Source organism: Mercenaria mercenaria, chromosome 16 (genome assembly GCF_021730395.1).
Source record: "Mercenaria mercenaria strain notata chromosome 16, MADL_Memer_1, whole genome shotgun sequence".
NCBI classification, from domain to species: domain Eukaryota; kingdom Metazoa; phylum Mollusca; class Bivalvia; order Venerida; family Veneridae; genus Mercenaria; species Mercenaria mercenaria.
This window is the reverse complement of record NC_069376.1, coordinates 58,731,959-58,749,666: the sequence shown is the minus strand read 5'-3', so window position 1 is coordinate 58,749,666 and position 17,708 is coordinate 58,731,959. Positions and strand designations below refer to the sequence as shown.

Genomic DNA, 17,708 nt, shown 5'->3' with positions numbered 1-17,708 from the left:
TGACATAAACAAGTGTTAATTAATGGAATTGATATTTTTCGTGGGGAAGGGAATCACTGTCCTGACTATTCCAGATCCTTCCCATTAATACAAATAATAGATAATGTAACATACCTGAATGAAAGTATTAAATTTAAATGTAGAGCATTGTTGCATTAAAAGCAGACAAAAGATGTAAATAGATAAATTTGATATGAAATAAGTTTTTGTGAAAATATGTCATATTCATGTAGTTGACCATTTTTTACACTTTCTATAGTCACACTTCATAAGAAGTGGTGAAATATACTTCTGTATAATGTATATGTGATGTTTGTATAGTGTTTAGAGTGAAGAAAGAACATAAAATGTTAATAATTGAAATTGATACTTTGTAGGGGATGGGAAAATTGTCCAGTCTATTCCAGTTCCTTCCCATTCATGCCTATCCTAAGCCATCCTGACCAGGTCCATCCCATTTCTGATGGGTAATTTCTGTATGATAGTACAAATAAGTAATAGTTATAGTATGTGTGAGAGTGTGTTACCAGGATATATCAGAGCTAGGGGTACATCGAGGGTATTTTTCTCTGCACATATCGTCGAGGCCGGTAGGCCGAGACAGATATGTGAAGAGAAAAATAACGAGATGTACCCCTAGCTCTGATATATCCTGGTAACACACGAGCACTACATATTATAACTGTTTTATCGCATAGTTTATCATTAAAATTTATATATCATTTTCATTTAAATTTGTTTATTATTATTTTTACTATTTTGATTCCCTTTCTGCGCCTCGCTGACTGAAACACTAAAACTTCTGTTTTAGAAAATGTGTTCCCCAGATAAAAGTACCCAACAAATTTCTGCATTGGTTTTAATCTTTGCATTTCATTGGCCAGACATATTGTAAAGCTTGTTGTTTTGTTTGTAAAAAAAATCAAAGAAAAAGAAACATTTGAGAAATCTCAGAATTTCATATATTTCATGTATTTCTGAATTTGGCAATAACTATCAAGTTTTTGAAATATTCTAGTTTATTTATTCTTTTACTGTATAAATGTAGGTGTTTGTGACAATTCTTTCTCTGTGAACTGTAAATTGGAGCTAAAATCATCTTTTCTTTGAAAGGAAAAAATTATACTCCCTTGATAGGACCTCAATAGAGAAAAAGTGTTCCGATATATATCGGAACAGTTTTACTGTGCTGATATATATCGGAACACTTTTTTTCTTATGAAACTCCATAGAGATTTCCGTGTTGATATATATCGCAACAGTTTTGTAAGATATCAGCACAGTTTTTTAGTAATAATGTGTGTTACTATGTATAACATGCTGCAAAGATCAAAGGAAAATTGCCGCACTATGCGATAATATATGATATAGCATATTAGAATTAAAATATTCATGTTGAGTATTGCCCAAATAAAAAAAAATATGAATATGTTTTATTCATGCAATTGACACTTACTATGGTAACACTTTATAAGAAGTGGTAAAGTACACTTCTTTATAAGCAGATATATATTTGATAGAAAAAGTTAAAACAGTTGTTGAAAGTTACATTCTTGTGGTATTTTGAGAAGTATGGAAAAAGAATTGTTTGATAGGTAAAATACTTTCTGTGTTTCAGTCATATTTGCTGAATTTGCTGACTATTGTTGAAGCTGTGGATTTTTCCTGGGAAAGAATGAAGAATGTTTTTCAAGAAGAGACTGTATTCATTTTGTAGTGTTTGAAGTGGCGAAAGAATAACAAATGGGTACTTACTTGAAATTACATTTTTTGTGGAGTTGGGAATCTCTGTCCTATATATTCATGTTCCGTCCTATCCTGACCTGGCCCATCCATTCCTGATTGATAATCTAGAAGTGTTTGTAAAAAGAGCATGTTGCATATTTGAAAGGAATTATATATTGAAGTAGTGTAGTAGAATATGGTCACAAAATAAGCTGAAAAAAAGACAGTGTATACAAACATGATTACCAAATATGTTTGTGTGAAAATGTGTTTTATTTATGTAATGGGTACTTAGTTTAGTTTATTATGGTATAAAAATAGTGTGTTTCATGAAAGTATATACGAGTTTTGTCAAACATATGGATTCAGTTATACAGTATTATACAGGATATAAGATAGAACAAATATTAAACCTGGAATGACATTTGTAGCAATATGGAAAAACTTGGTCTATTGGGTACATAAACATTCTGAATGTAACAACATGACAAGTCTCTTACATTGTACTTTTTCTAGAGACAGAAGACAAAAGATGTTGAATGTGACAGCTGTAAATGCTGGAAAAGGAAATAGTAGGCTACAAGACTGATTTCCAAACCAAATGATAGGCACTTGCAGTGTTGTTTATAATGATACTTGAAGTCTTGAAGTGTTGTTTATAAAAGGTTTCATTGATATGTTGACATGTTCAACACAGGTAAATGTCAACTTCTCCACTCATATTAGAGGTGGAGGATGATTGATTCAGACTTTAGTTTACCAGGATTTAGCTAATTTATTCCATGCATCTTTTACCATGATTTTAGATGGCTAAGTTCCAAAACATCAGCACTCTTAGGAGAAACACCATGGCTGAAGAATCAGAAGGCTTAATCAACTGATGGTGAAAATTGTCACATGCTTCAAGAAAAATGCCAGATGGAAAGATAAAATCCCTCACACCACCAGCACCAACTCGGACAGATGGTATCTCACCATGTAGTAGATTCACCGTGATACATCATAGAGCAGAATCTGATATAGCTGGTCAACTTATACAAGAATGTTGAGGTAATGAAACTTAAATTCATAGTATTTTTTTTTTTTCGTAACACCTTTTTACATTCGAACTTCTTCAGATAGAGAGTACACACAACGAACATTTAAACTTTAACCTGCTGCCGGCAAGTGAGTCTGCCTTTATTAAGATCAGCCTGTACTCTGCAGGCTAATCATGGTCTGCACTGTTTGCTATTCAGTCTGTAAATTTCAAGTGAACACCCTTTGAATTATAAGTGGTAGTGCCCAAATTAAATGATGGACCAGTCCATTATAGAACAAAAAGCAGGATAAAGGTTAAAGCATATTGCCATTGCCAAAAAAGGTAGTTAACTGTTAGTTTTAATGCTAACTGCTATAAAGCTTTTTGCTTTTTTTTCGTTTCAAAACAAAACTACATCAGTTATTATACAAGAGGGCCAAGATGGTCCTAGGTTGCTCACCTGAGAAACACACAATAACAGTGTAAACATGTTTGACATAGTGATTTCATGGAAACAAATGTTCTGACCAATTTTCATTAAGATAGATCAAAAATGTGGTCTCAAGTGTAATCAAGCATTTTCTTCAATTTGACCTAGTGACCTAGTTTTTGAGCTAAGATGACATATATTTGAATTTAACCTAGATTTGATCAAGGCAATCATCCTGACTAAATTTCAACAACCTCGATTGAAAAAACGGCCTCTTTTGCATACAAAATGTTTTTCTTTGACCTAGTTTTTGACCCCAGATGACCCATATTCAAACTTGACCTTAATTTCATCAAGGCTAGCATTCTGACCAAATTCCATGAAGATCACTAGGGAAAAAAAATCTGTTACTTTGATTTGACCTGCTGACCTAGTTTTTGATCACAGATGACCCATATTTTAATTTGACCTAGATTTCATCAAGGCAATCATTCTGACTAAATTTTATGAATATCCAGTGTAAAATGCAGCTCCTGTTGCTAAACAAGGTTTTTCTTTAATTTGACCAGGTGACCTAGTTTTTGACCCTAGATGACCCATATTCAGACCCCACCTAGATTTCATATAGACAAATTCTAATTAAATTTCATGAAGATCTGGTGTAAAATGCAACCCCTATTGCATTCACAAGGTTTTTATTTGATGTGACCTAGATTTTGAGTCCAAATGACTCATATTCAAATTTAACCTAGATTTTATCAAGGCAATTGTTCTGATCAAAATTCATGAGGATCAATTGAAAAATACAGCCTCTATCGCATACACAAGGTTTTTGTTTAATTTGACCTAGTGACCTACTTTTTGACCTCAGATGTCCTATTTTCAAACTCGACTTAGATTTCATCAAGGTAATTCTTCTGACAAAATTTCATGAAGATCAGTTGAAAAGTACAGCCTCTCACATACACAAGGTTTTTCCTTGATTTGACATAGTGACCTACTTTTTGACCCAAAATGACCCATTTTCGAACTTGGCTTAGATTTTATCAAGATAATCATTCTGATGAAATTTCATAAAGATCAGTTGAAAAATACAGCCTTTATTGCATACAAAAAGTTTTTCTTTGATTTAACCTAGTGACTTACTTTTTGACCCCAGATAACCTGTTTTCAAACTTGGCCTTAATTTCATCAAGATTATCATTCTGATCAAATTTCATAAAGATCCAGTTGAAAATACAGCCTTAAATTTATCGCATGCACAAGCTAAATGTTGAAAGACGACAGACGCCGGACATCGAGCGATCACAAAAACTCATCTGAGCATCTAACATGAGCACTGCAATGCAGAGCAATAAACACAAAGCAAAATCATATGACCTTTGACCCCTAAATGTGACCTTGACATTGAATTGAGTCATCCAGAACATGTGCTCTGCATGTTGTCTAGGTGTTGTGAACAATTGTGTCAAATTTCTTTGAAATCCTTCAAGCAGTTCAAGAGTTACAGAGTGGAAATGAAACAAACTGATATGACCTTTGACTCCTAAGTGTGACCTCGTTTGTGGACTTAGATTTTCTTTTAAATTTCTTCCCTATGTTGTTCCTATCCTTTGGGCTTCCCACTCCCAAGTTATTAAATTTTGCTCCCATCCTCTGATGTAATCCTTCAGGTGTATAATGCCCCACTTGGCAGAGCTCTGGTTTATATTTCAGTTTATTATATACCTATATAAATTCTGTAAAAAAATTGGCTTGTATTTCACAATTAAATATGAAGAAACAGACAAAAATTCTGTATTGTACCTTCCGTATTGTATGCTGCCAAACTGTTTTCATTAATATGCATGATCTGATACATTACTATAAATAACGCACATAAAAACTTCAGTAAGTTCCATTTAATATCGATAAACATTGAAAATTTCGTTCAAGAACAAAACAAGAATCAAAATGGTAAAGGTATATTATAAAAAGTCATTATAACAGAAACCAGTTCTGGGACTTTGTATTCGGCTCTCATGGATTTTGCAAGGTTGGATCACACTCGGCGCTTGCGCACCTCATGAGATTCAATCTGGCAAAATTCACGAAAGCCGAATACTGCGTCCAAGATCAAGCTACAGTTATAAATTATAACCCTATTATATTGTCGCTTATATTGTCACTTAATTTTTTTTTCAGCAAATGCCCAAGTGGATAAGAGATGTAAAAATTTCGTCGGGCTTCCTCAGCCACTTTTAAAGTAGATACCTCCCTCAAGCGTTTCTGAACATAGATTATATGATACTGATTTATAACATTGTAAACTTGATTCCTTGAAACTGCATTTGTTAGATTGTGAAATTTTAATAAATCATACATGTCAGATGTTAAATATAGGTAAGTTACTGATGCTAAAGTTAAATCTATCACTAAAATACTGAACTTATTGAAGATCCTTGATTTTCACACTTTTAAAAATGGTTGGTTGAAAGCTTGCGTATGTGCGCAAATTGACTTAAAAGCGGCATTAATGAAGAGTTTTTCTGTGCAATGGCCGCTCACTGCCAATGGCTGGCCAGACCCAAAATTACTTTAGCAGAAAGTTTACTTGGACATCAGCTATAATACCTACAGTTAGCATACAGTAAAACCTGCTGTTGCCTCTATTAAGCAGCCAGTGTCTCATTGCCCTTCATTCTATAAATGACATTCCACTCTCTTGGCTGGCTGCTTTAGACAGGTTTTACTGTATACATTGATTTTAAAGACAGTGTCAATTCTTTTAAAGATGTTGTTGCTTTTTTGTAAATATAGGGTGTTGATGATACCTATTCTGTTTCTGGTAAAGGACAATGAATGCTAGGCAAGTTTCTCAAACATTATCTTCTTTCCTTGACAAAAAAAAAATCGATATGAACAAAAAATTCTTTACTTCAGACATTGATAGTTGGTTTCCTGCAAAGAAGAATGTATAATATGACACCTGCAGCCAGAGATTGGAGAAGGGGATCAGCTCAAAGAACATTGGAGAGGTCAGATGACAATATTGATACAGGTTAGTCTGGTATCATTTAACAAGGATTTTCAAATTGGTTATTTAAAATACTTGTGCTGCTGTATATTTATTTTACAGTTTGACGGAAGTGTGCACACTATATTTTAATTTCAGTTAATTGAATGATCAAGTTTAACATTGATCTTTTCGGTCAAATCAAAGGAAAAGCTTGTTAACACTCTAGACATCACAATTTTGGCCCAATCTCAATGAAACCTGGCCAGTATGTTACTTTTAATTAAAATCTTGGATGATTTCAATATTGGGTCATCTGGGGTCAAAAACTATGTTACCAGGTCAAATCAAAGAAAAAGCTTGTTAACATTCTAAAGGTCACAGTTTTGGCCTAATCTTAATGAAACTGTCAGAATGTTACTCTCAGTAAAATCTTGGACAAGTTTGATATTGAGTCATCTGGGGTCAAAAACTAGGTCATCAGGTCAAAGCAAAGGAGGTGTACTGGTCTGAAACCCAGGCAATCCTTGCGTGTATCAGTGCTATACACTGGGCACGTTAAAGAACCAGGCTGTCTATTCGCAATGAGCTAGGCTAAGTTAGCCAGACAAGCCTGTATCTGATTTCTGATCTCTCTGTCACAGGGGCTTTGTCTCACTCTGTCCCTCTGGTCAGATCACTCTGTGTCTGTACTAGTAGAGGATGAGTTATGCGCCCTGTGTGGCTGCATTTGAACTATGTAAAGTGCCTTTGAACGTGAAATTGATCATGAAAAGGGCGCTATATAAATCTGGTATAATAATATATATCTGGTATAATAATAATAATTGCTAACACTAGAGGTCACAATTTTGACCCAATCTTAATGAATCTTAGTCAGAATGTTACCTTTAAGAAAATCTTGGACGATTTTGATATTGGGTCATCTGGGGACAAAAACTAGGTCTCGGGTCAAATCAAAGGAAAAGCTAGTTAACACTGTAGAGGCCACATTTATGACCATATTTTAATGAAACTGCAATCTTAAATTGTGTGATGCAATAAGGTCACAATTTAGAAATACTATTTGAGCATACGAAAGAAACAGCAATCCTACTTGATTCAAACTTAAAACAATTGTTTCATATCATCACCCAGATCATTCGACACAAGATCCATAAATCTGGCATCAATATATTATGAATTATGCCCCATTTTTTTTTATTTATTTTTTTTTTTAGAATTTCAGGTCAATTCATGATGCTATTTTTTCTCTACCTTAATTATCACTAAGGTAGTTGTTTACTTAATTAGCCTTACGATGTGACACAAGGTACATTTTTCTTGCAGAAATATTTCATGAATCATACAAAGTAAATGATTTGATGCTGTTCCACTTGAAAACCTGCCCGCTTAGCTCAATAGAGAGAGCATAGATATACAGATGGATTACAGGCAGGGCTTTTTCACCCTATCTCACGGGGCCGATATTCGTCCCCATTCCCAATGCCAAATATGCTCCATTTTTCCCAATTTGGAGCAAAAAATTCCCAATCCAATGAAAAACTTCCCAACTGAAATCAGTTACTTTCTGTTTTTCAATAATAATTCTTGCACAATTAGTTTTGTTTGCCAAGTAAATCAAACAAAATGTTGGAAAAAACAACTCGTTTCTATTTTTAGTAACATGACCGTCTGCAACATCGGCAGAAAATCCTTACAAGATTTTGCTGAAGAAATGTATGATTTTTATGCAAAAACCTCTCACAATGCATTAAAACACAAATATTAATTGAATAAAGTAACCAAAACATGTTGACAGGTGGTTCTTTTACCATTAAAATCAGTTGTCACATATGTTCGCGACCCAGTTTTTACACTCGAAAATACACGCATTTTGCCATTCTACTTTTTGGATAATTTCAGTTATAACGTTGGTGAAAACAAACTGTAAACAAAAATTTTAGCATGACAAATAAAGAGTTACTATATTTTTAGGCAATACTGGAACACAATCCTGAAAAAAATATTCTCAAAATTTCACAAGAGGATCGATACTGTCTACCAGTAAAATTTGAAACTGAAGATTTAACTAATATATATTAATTAAAAACTCATTTAATTTGTCAGTATATTTTCCCAAATTTGACAATTTACCGTGTTAAAAATTCCCAATATGACCAGGGGCCTTTTTTCCAAAACCCCCTGAAAAAGCCCTCTGACAGGGTTGCGAGTTTGATACTTGGGCGATGCATATGTTGTCTGTGATGATTTTATAAAAGACTTTGTCTGATACCATTCATCCTCCACCACTGATTCATTTGGAGAAGTTGGCAGTTACTTGCGGAGAACAGGTTTGTACTGGTACAGAATCCAGGAACACTGCGTTCGCGCTGTTGTTACCCACGCCATTTTGAAAATATTAAGGTGGCATGAAAAATTCGATAAACTTCGTGAATGTAGACTTAAACCTTCTTCAGCATGATCTTGTGCATCAATCATAAGTTACTTCTTCATTTTATCATAAATTTACTCCGAAATTTACTTTGTATACGGCCGATTTCAATAAATGAATTGCCCAGAAACCGATTCCACCGACGGTCTGAACTCCGTACAAAAGATCGTCAATATATATAAAACTGGTACTGCTTTCAAAAAGATTTATTAATAATCAATTAAATGTATGGATCTGAACAAGTTGATGCAAGAATCAGACATTATTAAAGCCAGAGAATCGGAACATGTATGAAAATTTTCAAGGCATCTGATAAATTAATGAGTTTCGGATAGGTAAATTTCGGTTATGAATTTAAAGTCTTTAAAGAACTTTTTCAATCGAGAAATTTTTTACTTTATTTAGAATTCATGATAATAATAATGCAATATAAAATTTCCTTTTGTTTTGTCAGATAGTTATAAATATGTGTATGAAATGCTAAATTTAAAGAAAATAATGCCACTGAACTATTTTAATGATTTATCAAGTAGCCAATCGTAATGATCAAAAGTTCTGGTGGTATGGATTAAAAAACAAGAACACTTCAACAAAAATTCAGTTCCGTTCTTTTTTTAAAAAAAATATCAATTCATAGATTTGTATTAATGCATTTACTCACTACATACAAATACTTCTTTTGGGTTGTGAGAAATACAATTTATAACAGTCAAGTTCATGCCACAAAAGTGTGGGAGAAAAAACATTGAACATATCCGAAACCACAAGGGTTAACATGTAGATATTTCTGATGGTCTGATTTATTATACCTGTACAGTAGTTCATGAGATGATTTCTTTACAGAAATATAAATACATGTACTAAATATACAAGTTCCAAACATTTATATTTCTATGTGTATCCAAAGCGATAAATCTCTGCCAGAAGCCCGCCCGCTTAGCTCAGTAGGTAAGAGCGTTAGTCTACGGATCTCAGGGTCGCGAGTTCGATCCTCTGGTGGGGCGTATGTTCTCCGTAACTATTTGATAAACAACATTGTGTCTGAAATCATTAGTCCTCCACCTCTGATTCATGTGGGGAAGTTGGCAGTTACTTGCGGAGAACAGCTTTGTACTAATAAAGATTCCAGGAATACTGGTTAGGTTAACTGCCCGCCGTTACATGACTGAAATACTGTTAAAAAACAGCATTAAACCCAAAACAAACAAAAATCTCTGCCAGAAAAAACTGCTTTGCAACGTACAGCTCGGGAAGGGAATTGAACCTTTTTATAGGATTTCTGTTTTATTCTGCTAACACCCCTGAAACTACTACAGAGATGCTCTTTTTAATCTTATAATATAGTAACACTTAAATAAATTCTACATACTGAATAAAGTTTAAGAGAGGATATTAACAACAAACTTCAAATAGTTTTCACATGGTCTGATGCCCAAAAAAAAAACTCACCATTTTCAAAGAACTGTTACATAATTATGTTTGTTTTGATGCATTTGCAATATAGCGTACAACTGGTGAAATTTCACATAACTAGTTGGAACACAGTTTTCAGCAATTGTTTATTTTTATTTCTTTACAAATTGCATTCATTTTCAAAGGGGGACAATTTTTATGCCCCCGAAGAAAGGCATATAGTTTTTGAACCGTCTGTCGGTCTGTCAGTCTGTCTGTCAGTCTGTCAGTCTGTCCGCAATTTTCGTGTCCGTTCCATATCTTTGTCATCGATGGATGGATTTTCAAATAACTTGGCATGAATGTGTACCACAGTAAGACGACGTGTCGCACGCAAGACCCAGGTCCGTAGCTCAAAGGTCAAGGTCACACTTAGACGTTAAAGGATAGTGCATTGATGGGCGTGTCCGGTCCATATCTTTGTCATCGATGGATGGATTTTCAAATAACTTGGCATGAATGTGTACCACAGTAAGACGACATGTCGCACGCAAGACCCAGGTCCGTAGCTCAAATATCAAGATCACACTTAGACATTAAAAGTCATTTTTCATGATAGTGCATTGATGTGCGTGTCCGGTCCATATCATTGTCATTCATGCATGGATTTTAAAATGACTACGCATGAATGTGTGACACAGTAAGACGACGTGTCGCGCGCAAGACCCAGCTCCGTAGGTCAAAGGTCCTAAACTCTAACATCGGCCATAACTATTCATTCAAAGTGCCATCGGGGGCATGTGTCATCCTATGGTGACAGCTCTTGTTTCAGAATATTTTAAGTATCCATCGCATGGGACAGTACGGCAGAACATGTAATGGTGAGGTAAAATATTGGTAAAGATGTTGTTTGTTTATCACATATTTCTGTGTTTTGATGATATACTCCTAACCCTTAAATATGATGAAATCCTAGCAAGTTTATTAGTGTATTATATATTTATTTTGATGGAATCCATTTTACAAGCTACATATTTGTATTTTGCAGTGTGTATGTTCATAAATTCTTTTTTCTTCAGAGGTTGAAGTTGCAAGTAGAGACTGACAGTGACTGCACAGATAATGATGATGGTGAAGAACTATAGAAAACTGTGGAAAACTTTTAATAGTGGTGACCATCAACAAGCAGTTCCAGCCAATGTATCCGTCTCGTAGGTAGCAAAATGATTAAGATACTGCTTGTCAAGTTGTTTTTTAGCTCGACTATTCGAAGAATAAGTAGAGCTATCCTACTCACCACGGCGTCGGCGTCGGCGTCACACCTTGGTTAAGTTTTTCGTACCAGCCCACATTTTGACAAAGTCTTTCGAGATAAAGCTTTGAAACTTTCAACACTTGTTTACCATCATCATGGCCAGTTATAAGCAAGAGCACATAACTCCATCAAGGATTTTGGCTGAATTATGGCCCCTTTTGACTTAGAAATCATGGTTAAGTTTTTCGTACCAGTTCATATTTTGACAAAGTCTTTTAAGATAAAGCTTTGAAACTTTCAGCACTTGTTAACCATCATCATGGCCAGTTATAGGCAAGAGCACATAACTCCATCAAGGATTTTGGCTGAATTATGGCCCCTTTGGACTTAGAAATCATGGTTAAGTTTTTCGTACCAGTTCATATTTTGACAAAGTCTTTTAAGTTGAAGCTTTGACACTTTCAACACTTATTTACCATCACCATGGCCAGTTACAGGCAAGAGTACATAACTCCATCAGGGATTTTGGCTGAATTATGGCCCCTTTTGACTTAGAAATCTTGGTTAATATTTCGTACCAGTTCATATTTTGACCAAGTCTTTTGAGGTAAAGCTTTGAAACTTTCAACACCTGTTTACCATCACCATGTCCAGTTATAGGCAAGAGTACATAACACCATCAAGGATTTTGGCTGAATTGTGGCCCCTTTTGACTCAGAAATCTTGGTTAAGTTTTTCGTACCAGTTTATATTTTTTGTAAAGTGTTTGACATATGGCTTTGAAACTTTTATCACTTGTTTAGTATAATAGTCTCTATCTGTAGGAAAGAGAAAATAACTCTGTCATCTATTTTGGCTGAATTATGGCCCTTTTTGGACTTTGAAATTGGTTCTGTTTTCATACAAGTCCATGTTTTGTCAAAACTATTTGACATATGGCTTTTAAACTTTGAACACTTGTTTATCATTATGATTTCCATCTGTAGGCAAGAGTACATAACTATTTTGACTGAATTATGGCCCTTTTTGGACTTTGAAATTGCCTCATATATTGCCATTTAGTGCAAGACTTATCGAAATCGTAGTAATACAGGAACATTGTTTGTCTAATCTATTTTTTTCTTTTGTCTGAATATCCGTGGAAATATTTTGACCCCATTCTTCAATCAATTCTTCGAATAGTCGAGCGCGCTGTCATCAGACAGCTCTTGTTTTAGACTGCTGTTTCAGAGTTTAATTTTTTCACATTGGTCATTACCCTGCTTTTCTATAATGAACTTGTTCATATTTCAATTCAGACAGTAACATTCAGTATCTTTAAAAGGGTTGCATACCAGAAAGATACTGACTGAATGGCAAATAGTGTAGATCATGATCAGACAGCATGGATGTACAGGCTGGTCTTTATCTACACTGGTCACTAAGGCAGAATCATTTGTGCCAGCATGGTAAGGGTTACAATTATAAGATTATTGTACCCCCCGACAACAAAGTTGTAAGGGGGGGTATACTGGTTTCAGGTTGTCTGTCTGTCTGTCTGTCTGTCCGTCTGTCCGTAGACGCAATCTTGTGCGCACCATCTCTCCTTATCCCCTTGACAGAATTTAATGAAACTTCACACAAGTGATCAGTACCAACAGTAGTTGTGCATGGGGCATGTTAGATTCTTTTAGAAAAAAAATTTGCGGAGTTATGGGACTTTGTTTATTTGTTACTATACTATATACATAGACACAATCTTGTGCGCACCATCTCTCCTCATCCCCTTAACACAATTTAATGAAACTTCACACAAGTGATCAGTACCAACAGTAGTTGTGCATCGGGCATGTTAGGTTCTTTTAGAAAAAAAAATTGCAGAGTTATGGGACTTTGTTTTTTTGTTACTATACTATATATACATAGACACAATCTTGTGCGCACCATCTCTCCTCATCCCCTTGACACAATTTAATAAAACTTCACACAAGTGATCAGTAACAACAGTAGTTGTGCATGGGGCATGTTAGGTTCTTTCAGAAAAAAAATTTGCAGAGTTATGGGACTTTGTTTTTTTGTTACTATACTATATACATAGTCACAACCTTGTGCGCACCATCTCTCCTCATCCCCTTGACACAATTTAATGAAACTTCACACAAGTGATCAGTGACAACAGTAGTTGTGCATGGGGCATGTTAGGTTCTTTCAGCGACAAAAATTGCAGAGTTATGGGACTTTGTTTCTTGTTAACGTACTATGTACATACAGTCTGCATATGCAATCTTGTGCGTGTCTAATCTACCAAACCCTTACACACAATTTAATGAAACTTCACACAAGTGATCAGTACCAACCCTAGTTGTGCATGGTGCATGTTACATTCTTTTAGATAAATATTCTGCATAGTTATGGGACTTTGTTTTTTGTTACTATACTGTATACATACATTCTATATACATAAGTCCACATAATTATGCAATCTTGTGTGCGTCAAATTGCAATGTACTGTGTCAGTGCATGCGGGGGGTACATTCATCACCTTTAGTGATAGCTCTAGTTAAATCTAATGCCAGCTTGCACATTTTTTTGAAGCTCATGAAATTCTCTGTGGAAAAAATTCTTTGTCAAGTTTAAAAGAAAATTGTAGCATGTGTAAATGTTGAGTTCTGCTCACAAAGGGCTAGAGGGTGTGGACAGTAGCTCTCGCAGTGTAGACTGCAACATTTCAATTTATGTCGAGATGCACAACCAGTGCTTTTCTACTATTTCTATTTTATTAAAGTTTGTAACATTCGGTTTATGTGGGGAACTTGTTAGTTACATGCTCATATTCAGAGTTCAAGGTGGTCAGTCACATTTGAGCAGCATTTTATTGTATTTTACATTTTTCATATATTTTGTTAGAGATTTATTCTAGGAATAAAAAGACCTATTACATAGGCATAGATCCCTATTGGAAATGTATAATGTATTACTTTTTTGTGAAAATTTGTAATTACCTCCCTTTTATATAAAAGTATTTAAAAAGTCATTTATTTTGTTAGATTTCAACATCTAGTCTTGTGCAACCGAGACAGACAATTGTGATAATAATTGTGCTAATATTTATATGATTCCTTAGGAAAAAATGTTTATTTAATTTATATTTACACTAAAATAATGCTGTCTTAGTTTGGCAACCAGGATAAGGAAATCAAATTTTACGAATAATTCCAGTGACAAGGCAATGTGTATTAAGAACTGGCTGAACACAAATAAGTATAAATGATCACCAGATAAAGTTTTGAATGAATTCATTAATTGACCAAATTCTGATTAATCACCTTAAATAGTTACAGATGGCCATTGTAGAACTGAAATATTAATGAAAAAATTGTACAACACCAATCAACAACAGATTAATTCCTGTTTACAGCACACAAGAAGCAATACCAAGAAATATGTGACATTCATCAGCCACAGGTAGTCATTTACTCCAAGTGACAAAGCCTGACACCAAAATACCCATTCTTGGAAAAGGGGTGGATTGTTTTGTGCAATGGACTTTGCTGAATAGCGAATTTGACTGTTTAACTTGTAGGTATCATGTTTGAATTGTTACCTATTAAAACACTATATATGTTAGCAAGTGCATTTATTAGCTTAACTATTCAAAGAAAAGGTACATCTTTTGGACACAGCCGTTTGACTGCATTGGCGTCCCAATTAAGTTTTTGTATGCAGGCTGGTACCTCAGTAACCAATTGTGTGAATAATTGAAACTTTACACACTTGTTCGGTATGATAAACTGACTTACATTGCATAGGTTTCATAACTCTGTTTTACTTTTTACAAAATTATGCCCCTTTTTCAACTTGAGAAAAGAATTTAGTGAAGATTTTGTGTCTCAGTACCCAGTAATGGTAATTGATTTAAATGTCACACGCTTGCCTTCTTTCATTAGTTGATATGCATTGTGTGGGTTCCATAACCCTGTTTTGAATTTTGGAAAGGCTGTTGAATAGTCAAGCATTGCTGGTTTTTCATATTGAAGATTTTAGATGTGTGATATGGATTTTATTGAATGCCCGCCCATCTTAGATATTTGACATGTAGCATTGTCTAGTAGACCTCTACAAAATCTGTTCAAATCTTGACCCCCCAGGATCAAATTGACCCAGCGCCAGAGGTTACTTGATTGTGCATAGGGAAATCTTCATAAATTTGCTCAAAAATAAACCAGAAGGCCTAGATCTTAGATATTTGATATGTAACATTGCCTAGTAGACTTCTACAAACCTTTTTCAAATCATGACTCCCCGGGGTAAAATTGACCCCGCCCCAGGGGTTACTTGATTGAACATTAGAAAATATTCCAAAAATTTCTAAAAATGATCAGTTTGACATTTAAACATGTAGTTCATATTACTCAGGTAAGTGATCCAGGGTACTTATGACCCTCTGGTTCTTCTTGTTTGACAGGTGTTACCAGTTTTATTCAGCAGTTTGTTAAAGTTGTGTCCAGGAGTTTGTTCCAGTTGTATCCAACAGCTTGTTCCAGTTGTGTCCAGCAGCTTGTTCCAGTTGTGTCCAGCATCTAGTTCCAGTTGTGTCCAGCAGCTTGTTCTGGTTGTGTTCTGCAGTTTGTTCTAATTGTGTCTGCAGCTTGTTCTAATTGTGTCTGCAGTTTGTTCAGGTTGTGTCCTGCAGTTTGGTCCAGTTGTGTCCAGCAGTTTGTTCCAGTTGTGTCCTGCACTTTGTTCCAGCAATTTGCTCCAGTTTCATACTGCAGTTTGTTGCAGTTCCTGAATTTACTCTTCCCAAGTCTTTGTAGAAGTTATAAGTTTTAGTATATCTTTAAAAAGCTAGAACAGAACTATAACTATTGTGTATGGAAGCATTTAATGGTATTACCATCATAAGATAGCATCATGCAGACTGGATGTTTATTCAACATTTGTAATAGGAAGAAAGTAAAAACAAGTAATATTTATGCATAATAGTTTAATATTTCAATTTAGACAAGTAACAGTATTCAACTTTTAATTTGTTGTTGACATTTACCCATTTGTCTCTTAGGTTAACTTTAAAGCAAGACTTTCTCTGTCATGTGGGGGGAAAAACATGAAATTGAGAGGATCAATTACCAGCTCACACAGTTGACTTTAGAAGGTGTCACCCCAGTATTGAAGTACTTCCGGGTTGTTGTATCCTAGGAAGTAGTTCTTTGAAATTTTGAAGTTCCCACTTCAAAGCAATCCCTTTGACATGTTAAATTTTAAATGTATTTACTGACACTGTGTACATTTTGTGCCCTGTCTGATGTCTTTAACAGTTGTTTTGTCTGTGTTTTTCAGGACTATACTCCTGTGCGGATGGATTAAAAAACTACCCCAGACTGGTAGACATGACAGATGTGTATTAGAAATATGAACATGGACTTAAAACTTTGATGTGTAGCAAAAAAGTTCATCGTTGATGATAGTGATTTTCTAAGCTATATTGACTGGAACAGGGTTATTCTTCAGAAATACAGAGCTGTCAATGCTGCAATTTTGTTGTGAAAGTCACAATCCATGTTAGAAGTTGCTTGTTTTACTATACAGCAAAGAAGAAGAAATTGTACTGGGCCGACACCTATATGGGAAATAGTTAATTGTAAATATCTCAGCAACTAAAGGGTTTACAGCAATGGAACTTCACACACTAGTAGCTGATAACAATAAAAACCAGTGGCTAAAAGGATTTTGTCAAGGTTTGTGAAATTTTAATTTTATTGAATTTTTAAAAATTTAATAGTTAAATTTTCATTTAAATTAAGTAACAGTCATCTCCCTTTGATTATTCAGTCGTCTGCAATAGCACAAAGACTTTCAACAAGAAAAAGACTATTAACCGGGCTATATAAGAGAAAATCATACAGATTTTATTAATTTAAAAAAAAAAAAATTGTTTACTTTTTTAAAAAAAAATCACTATTTTTGTGTATCAGTTTTTCGAACAGTTTTTTTTTTAGGATGGATGACCTACTGGAACATTGCCGCAACAAACTGCAGATCAGCAGTGTCTTGCATGAAAATGGAGAATGTATATTTTGGACTGGTTGTATTAACAAATTTGGCTACGGCCAGTTTTGTTACAGAGATCGAAGAGACCCACCGTCTGCCGGTTATAGAACACGAACCAGTCACCGTGTTGCATTAATGATTCATTATAGAGATTTTGATATTTCAGGCAGTCAACAGGCATCACATTTGTGCAATAATAAACTGTGCATAAATGTTGAACACCTTGTTTTTGAGAGAAACAGTACAAATAATTTAAGGAAAAAAATGTTTTTCTCATTCTAGGTGCTATGGGCATTTTGATGTGGCAGGGCACCGCTTAGCAGACTGTTTAGTGCATTTATCAACACATTGGCTATAGTTTTAATTTTCTGTTTTTGTTAGTCCCCTACTGGTTGAAAACACCCAGTACCCTAGCTTAAAGGTCAA

General features: G+C 34.7%; 1 long non-coding RNA gene across 1 annotated transcript; it reads left to right on the top strand.

Annotated features, from left to right (window-relative positions):
* The first annotated feature begins 10,227 nt into the window (after window positions 1–10,227).
* Window positions 10,228–16,709, top strand: LOC123541453 (uncharacterized). The gene is made up of 3 exons (XR_008367908.1): window positions 10,228–11,208; window positions 14,650–14,810; window positions 16,572–16,709. It is a non-coding gene; the product is annotated as an uncharacterized LOC123541453 (long non-coding RNA).
* The last annotated feature ends 999 nt before the right edge of the window (window positions 16,710–17,708 follow it).